This window comes from Orycteropus afer, unplaced genomic scaffold (assembly GCF_000298275.1).
Source record: "Orycteropus afer afer isolate SDZICR_OR568_19922 unplaced genomic scaffold, OryAfe1.0 scaffold00045, whole genome shotgun sequence".
Taxonomy (NCBI): domain Eukaryota; kingdom Metazoa; phylum Chordata; class Mammalia; order Tubulidentata; family Orycteropodidae; genus Orycteropus; species Orycteropus afer.
In genome coordinates this window covers 15,292,374-15,300,187 of record NW_006921632.1, presented here as the reverse complement: position 1 = coordinate 15,300,187, position 7,814 = coordinate 15,292,374, and positions in this window count along the sequence as shown.

The window sequence follows — 7,814 nt, the reverse complement described above, 5'->3', positions numbered from 1 at the left end:
CTTCTGTGATTGACTTATTTCACTCAGCATAATGTCCTCCAAGTTCATCCATGTTATGCAGTGTTTTGAAGATTCTACATTATTCTTTAGGGTTGCATAGTATTCCACTGTGTGTATGTACCACAGTTTGTTTATCCATTCCCTCAGTTGATTGGCATTTAGGTTATTTCCATTTCTATTGTGAATAGTGCTGTGATGAGAATGGGTGTACGTATTCATGCCCTGCCTCTCACTTCTTTAGGATATTATATAATGCCCTTTGTTATATCTTATGGTCATTTTTGTCTTAAAGTCTATTTTATCAGAAACTAATATAGCCACTCCTGCCTTTTTTTGGTTACCATTTGCTTGGTATATCTTTATCCAACCTTTGATTTTTAGTCTATTTTTGTCTTTGTGTCTAAGGTGTCTCTTGTAGATAGCATATTGATGGGTCATGTTTTTTTATCCAGTTTGCAACTCTCCATCTCTTGAGTGGTGCATTTAATCCATTTACATTCAGAGTAATTATTAACAAGTGTGAATTTATTGTGTCATTGTTGTGTGTTTTTTCATGGTGTTGCTGGTTTTTTTGTTCCATATAATTTTCTGTGCTGAGTTCTTCTTGCTTATGAATGATATTATCATCTCCTTTGTTGCCATTGTTTTAATATCTGCTAAATATTTGTGTTTGTCCTTTTTTTTTTTTTTATTTTTATGTGAAGGTTTACTGTTTTTCTTTGAGGTTACTTTGTGATTTATACTTTTTTTCCAATTTAAAACAGCCTGTTCTATCTCAATCGGAAGCTCTGGTGGCATAATGCCTAAGGCATTTGACTGCTAACCAGAAGTCTGGCTGTTCAAACCCACCAGCTATTCCCCAAAAGGAAGTTTGGGCAATCTACTTCTGTAGTGATACCACCTCAGAAACCCAAGGAGGGGTTGCTATAAGTTGGATCCTACTCCACAGCAGTGAGTTTGGTTTTGAGTTTGGTTCTATCTTACAACTGTCTTGACTTCTATTCCATTTAGAAGTTCTGTAACTACACTGTGAGCTCTAGTGGTGTACTGCCTAAGGCATTTGACTGCTAACCAGAAGACTGGCAGTTCAAACCCAACAGTCATTCCTCAGAAAGAAGATTGGACAATCTATTTCCTTAGCGATACCGCCTTGGAAACCCAAGGAGGGGTCACTATGAGTCAGTAACTACACTGTTTATTCTTTTGTTTGTTTGTTTGTAGTTGTCCTCATTTACTAATTGATGTCTCTGGTTCCCTGTTTACAGTCTTGCAAGCTTATTTTACTTTGGATACTTCTATAACTGGGTTGGTTTCTATGTTATGTCATCATGTGTGTTACTCACTGGTTGTTGTTTGCTGTTGTTGGTTCTCTGTCTGAAGGACTCTCTTTAGCAGCTCCTATAAGGTTGGTCTGGTTTTAACAAATTCACTTAATTTCTGCTTATCGTGGAAATCTAATTTTCCCTCATATTTGATGGAAAATTTTTCTGGGTATATAAGTCTCTGTTGGAAATAATTTTCTTTCAGGGTTTTTTAATATATCATCCCATTGCCTTCTCTCCTGCATGGTTTCTTCTGAGAAATCAGAGCTTAGTCTTTTTGGTTGCCCTTTGTAAGTAACTTTTCATTTTTCCTATGCTACTTTCTGGATTCTTTCTTTGTTTTTGGTTTTAGTGAGTTTGATGATGATATGTCTTGGTGATTTTCTTTTGGGGTCTATCCTGTTTGGGGTTCATTGAACTTCTTGAATGGATACATTCTTGTCCTTCATGATTTAAGGAAATTCTCTTCCAACAAGTTTTCAACAATTTTCTGTGTGGTTTTATTTGTCTCTTCCTGTTCTGTACTTCTGATTACGTGTAAGTTATTTCTCTTGATGGTATCCCACAGAAATCTTTCTCACTAATTCTGTCTTCCATTGATTCAATTCTATTTCTTTGTCTGTTCAATGTGTTATCTAATTTTGTATAATTTGTAAATTTTTTTTTCAATTTGTTCTTGTGTTGTTTTCCTAAATTTTTCAAGAGTTTTATCTGTGTTTTCCTTAATTTTGTCAGTGTTTTCCTTGATCTGTCTCTCAATTCATTGAAGGTTCCCAAATATAATTCTTTTGAATTTCTTATCAGAGAGTTCCAATGCTGCTTCCTCTTCAGGGATGTTTTCTAGGTTTGTACCCTGGCCCCTTGTTTCTACCACTTTATCTTGCTTCTTTGTGTGGACTGTCATGATCTGTTCTCTGAGACAACCATATGTGGTTGTATGCTGGTGTGATTTGCCCAAGAATTTTTTTCTCCTTTTATATTGTTTTGATATATCCGTGTGAGCAGTGTACCATGCTCTTCTGTTCACAAGTTGTTAGCCCTTAGGCACTCACCACCTGTCTTCTGGTGGGTGTGATATGAGAGTGTATGCACAGATTTCTGTTAGCTGTTCATAAGGAGCAATTGAGGGTGCATTGTACTGGTACTGGCCACCATCCATTGTTGGTCAGTTGGTGCAAAAGCAAGTGGTGGCCCTTATTCAGTGGGTGAGGCTGCAGGAAGTGCACATATGGTTGGGTTGTAATGGAACAATTGCTTTCTCTTTTCCAGTCATCAGCCTCCAGTGCAGCTGCCCATGCTGACCTCAGCAAGCAGAGCCTATTTTTATGTCACTGTCCAGGTAAGAACACCACTTGCATATATTTAAAATGGTAGTAGCATAGTGCCTAAGGCACTTGACTGCTCACCAGAAGGCTGGCGGTTCAAACCCACCAGCCACTCCTCGGAAGGAAGGTTGGGCAATCCTACTTCCGTAGTGATACTGCCTCGGAAACCCAAGGAGGGGTCGCTATGAGTCAGGGCTGACTCGACGGCAAACAACAACAACAACAACAACATATCCATTGCCTGCAAATATTCAAAATGGCTGTGCCCTCAGGACAGCCACTGGCAGTCAGAGTTCTGTTTTTCTCTTTCTTTGTTGTTTTTCTTTCTGGTTGTCAGGCACCAGGGCAATCCTTGCCCATGTAGACCTTAGTGAACAAAGCCTGTTCTTAGGCTGCTACCAGGAAATATTCAAAATGGCTGTGCCCTCAGGACAGCCAGCACTCTGCAGCTCCGTTTGTCTCCTTACTCACTATTTTCATTCATGTTCTTCTACTAGTTGGTATTTAATCCACTTCTTTATCCTTCCCTTCAAAACTCAGGGTTCAAGATCATCTTCTGTATCAGTTTCAATTGCTTTCTCATTGCTTTGTTGCAGAGGGTCTGTGTAGCTTGTCTGTGTTTTCTGCCATCTTGCCACTGTAACCCTATTTCACTGCTATACATAAGGTTTCCACTGGTCAATTCTTTGAGAAGTGAATGACTCCTTCCTTCTTCTGAGTTTGTCTTAGTCTGGAAGCTCTACTGAAACCTGTTCCTATGGGTGACTCTGTTGTTACCACAGTACAATAAACTGACAGACAATATATACATGGCCCTAGAATGTCCTTCATAGATAAAGGAAAACAAAAAAGTGGTGGTTTTTAAATAATGGAATTCAAATAGATAAAATTGTAGATTCCAATCATATTTCAGGCTTGATTGTACAACTTTATTATAAAAGAAACTACAGTAGACATCTAAAAGGCAAGCCATTACAGTGTAGTGTTAAAGACTGAGAGTTCCTTAGCAAGGCAAACCTTGTTTCTGCCACTTTTTATTTGGGTAAACTTGGACAAGATGTGGTGGTAATAATAATGCCTATTCAGAATGGTCACTGGGAGAACTGAATGAGATCATGCATGTGAAGACTATATAGTTCTGTGCCTTTCACATAGTAAGAGTTATTACATATTAGTGTGGCTATTTTTGTTATTGTCCCTCTTTGTTAGTGACTGTGGCTCAAAGATATAACAAAAAAATCTGATGTATTTAAATGCAGAATTTAATATATTTTCTTCTACAAACTCTCACAATAGTCCTTTCTTAAATAGGACAATGATATTACCCTAAGTAATGTGATTCTCAGTGAGTTTAGAAAATTAGCTGTAATTGAATTGAATGATGCCACAATATTTAATATAATGCCTCATTTAAACTTGATTTTCTTTAAATCCCTTATTCCACTTTGCCAGATTATTCATCCCCAGAGAGACTAAACAATTACTCTAAATCATTTATACTATTTTGGCATATATATTAGCTCTGCTCATATCACTTTATTCTCATAAAAAAATGGCATTTTGTACTGTCATGATGCACCTTCTAACTCTTTAATTTGCCAAAGAGTAAAAAAGTACAATCAGAGCAAATGACTCTTAATGGATAATATGTCAACAGACAAGTATTGTAAGGATTGATATCCCTCTAAGTTTCTTGAGTTTAGCAGATTCAGTATTAATCTAGAAAGGAGCTCTACTAGCACAGCGTTTAAGTATTTGGCTCCTAACCAAAAGGCTGACTGATGGTTCAAGCCCAATAGCCACTCCATAGGAGAAAGATGTAGTAGTCTGCTTCCGTGAAGATGTTCAGTCTTGCAAACCCTTTGGAACAGTTCCACTGTGTCCTAGAGGGGGGCTATGTGTCAGAATTGACTAAGGGTAGTAGATTTGGGTTTGTTTGTTTGTTTCCCTCCTGTTTTGTTTTAGAAGGATACTGGGTAGAGGAAAGTAAAGGATCAGGGGAATGTGGAAGGAAGGAAGGAAGGAATAAGGGAAATTAGGAGAAATTTCAACTGACTAGGAGCCCTGGTGGCACAGTGATTAAATGCTCAGCTGCTAACAGAAAGGATGGGAGTTTGAACTCACCAGCCACTCCATGGGAGAAAGATGTGGCAGTATGCTTCCATAAGGATTTACTATCTTGGAAATCCTATAGAACAGTTGTATTCTGTTCTATAAGGTCATTATGAGTCAGAATTTACTCCACAAAAATGGGATTGGATTTTTATTTTGGTATTAATCTCAGAGTGAAAAAAAACAAAAACCTGTTGCTGTAGAGTCCATTCTGACACATAGTGACCCTATAGAACAGAGCAGAACTGTCTCATAAAGTTTCCAATGTTGTAAATCTTTGTGGAAGCAGGAAGCTGACTCCCTCACCTTTTACCTGCAGAGCTAACCATTGCACCACCAGGGCTCTTTCAAAGAGTAAAACACATATCTCAAATGTATCTCTTGTCTGGCATAAGAGTTATTAGCATAATCTGGTAATAATAGCTGCCTTATTTTTAATGAGATTTCAAGTAATTCAACTTCAAGGCATTTTTTTTTTTATTTTTATTGTGATTTGGGTGAAAGTGTACAGAGAAAAGTGTGCTTTCCATATAGCAGCTCACATACACTTTGTCTCATGACATTGACTGCAATTTCCCACAATGCAACAGTTCCCCTCCCACTTTCTCCCCATAGTTACCTCTTCCTTGTGTCCTTCCCTCCATGCACTCTTGCCCCCTGAGCTGTCTCCCTGTGCATACACAGCCCTTCTATTCTCCCATGATTGTTCTTTCCAAGGAGTATATCTACCTTCTGAACAGCTAAGGGAGACAAACTTGTATGTCAGTTTTTCCTACTGTGGTGGCATGTTGCTGTGAGGCTTGAGGCTGTGCCACTGTTGTTACAAACCCAGCAGGATTGCACATGGTGCACAGGTTTCAACAGCTTACAGACTGAGAGAGAGTAGGAAGGAGAAGGAGGCCATTCACTTCTAAAAGAATTGGCCAGAATAGCAGAGAAACACTGTCTGATGCATTACTGTGCAACTCTATGAATAGCCTGGAAATATTGTCTGATACAGTGGAGGACAATTAGTCACTTAGGTCAGAAGGTTCTCAAAATAGGACCAGGAAAGAGCTGGATCATCAGAGCAGAACCAGCCTTAATGGTATGGATAAGGTAAAACTTTTGAGACTTTCATTTGCTGACATGACATGCCTCAAATTGAGGAGAAACAGCTGCAAATATCCATTAATAATTGGAACATGGAATGTACGAAGCATGAATCTAGGAAAACTGGCAGTTGTCAAAAATGAAATCGAACACATAAAGATTTATATCCTAGGCATTAGTGAGCTGAAATGGACTGGTTTTGGCCATTTTGAATCAGACCACCATGGTCTACTATGCTGAGAATAACAATTTGAAGAGGAATGGTGTGGCATTCATCATCACAAAGGATGTTTTGAGATCTGTCCTGAACTACAATGCTGTCAGTGATAGGATAATATCCATACGCCTACAAGGAAGACCAGTTAATATGACTATTGTTCAAATTTTTGCACCAACTACCAAAGCCATAGATGAGGAAGTTGAAGATTTTTATCAGCTTCTTCAGTCTGAAATTGACCAAACATGCAATCAGGACATGTTAATAACATTATTTAATAGAATACAAAAGTTAGAAACAAGGATGAATCACTGGTAGTTGGAAAACTTAGCCTTGGTGACAGAAATGATGCTGGAAATTGCATGATAGAATTTTGCAAGACCAATGAATTATTCATTGCAAATACCTTTTTTCAACAACACAAATGGTGGCTATACAGGTGGACTTCATCAGATGGAATACACAGGAATCAGATTGACTACATCTGTGGCAAGAGGCGGTGGAAAAGCTCAGTATCTTCAGCCAAAACAAGGCCAGGAGCTGACTGTGGAACAGACCATCAACTGCTCATATGCAAGTTCAACTTGAAGTGAAAGACAGTTAAAACAAGTCCATGAGAGCCAAAATATGATCTTGAATATATCCATCCTGAATTTAGAGACCATGTAAAGAATAGATTTGATGCATTGAACACCAACAACTGAAAACCCGAGGAACTGTAAGATGACATCAAGAACATTATCCATGAATAAAGCAAGAGATCACTAAAAAGACAAGAAAAGAAGAAAAGACCAAAATGGATGACAGAAGAGACTCTGAAACTTGTCCTTGAGCAGAGAGAAGCTAAAGCAAATGGAAGGAAGATCAAAGAGCTGAACAGAAGATTTCAAAGAGCAGCTCGAGCAGACAAAGTCAATTACTATAATGAAATATGCAAAGACTTGGAGTTAGAAAACCAAAAGGAAGAACATGCTCAGCATGTCTCAAGCTGAAGGAACTGAGGAAAAAATTTAAGCCTCGAGTTGCAATATTGAAAGATTCTATGGGCAAAATATTGAATGATGCAGGAAACATCGAAAGAAGATGGAAGGAATACAAAGTCACTGTAGCAAAAAGAACTGGTAGATATTCATCCATTTCAGAAGGTGCCACATAATCAAGAACCAATGATACTGAAGGAAGAAGTCGAAGCTGCACTGAAGGTATTGGTGAAGAACAAGCCTCCGGGAATTGACAGAATATCCACTGAGATACTTCAACAAACAGATGCCCCATTGGAGGCACTCACTTGGTTATAACAAGAGATTTGGAAAAGAGTTATCTGGCCAACTGACTAGAAGAGATCCATATTTGTGCCCATTCCAAAGAGAGGTGATCCTACAGAATGTGGAAATTATCAAACAGTATCATTAATATCACATGCAAGTAATATCTTACTGAAGATAATTCAAAAACAGTTGCAGCAGCAGTATATTGACAGAGAACTTCCAGAGTTGCAAGCTGGATTCAGAAGAGGATGTGGAACAAGGGATATCATAGCTGCTGTCAGATGGATCTTGATTCAAAGCAAATACCAGAAAGATGTTTACTTGTGTTTAATTGACTATGCAAAGGCATTTGATTGTGTAGATCATAACAAATTGTGGATAACATTGAAGAGAATGAGAATTCCCAAACACTTGATTGTGCTCATTAGGAATATGTATATTGACCAGGAGGCTTTTGTTCAAACAGAACAAAGGGACA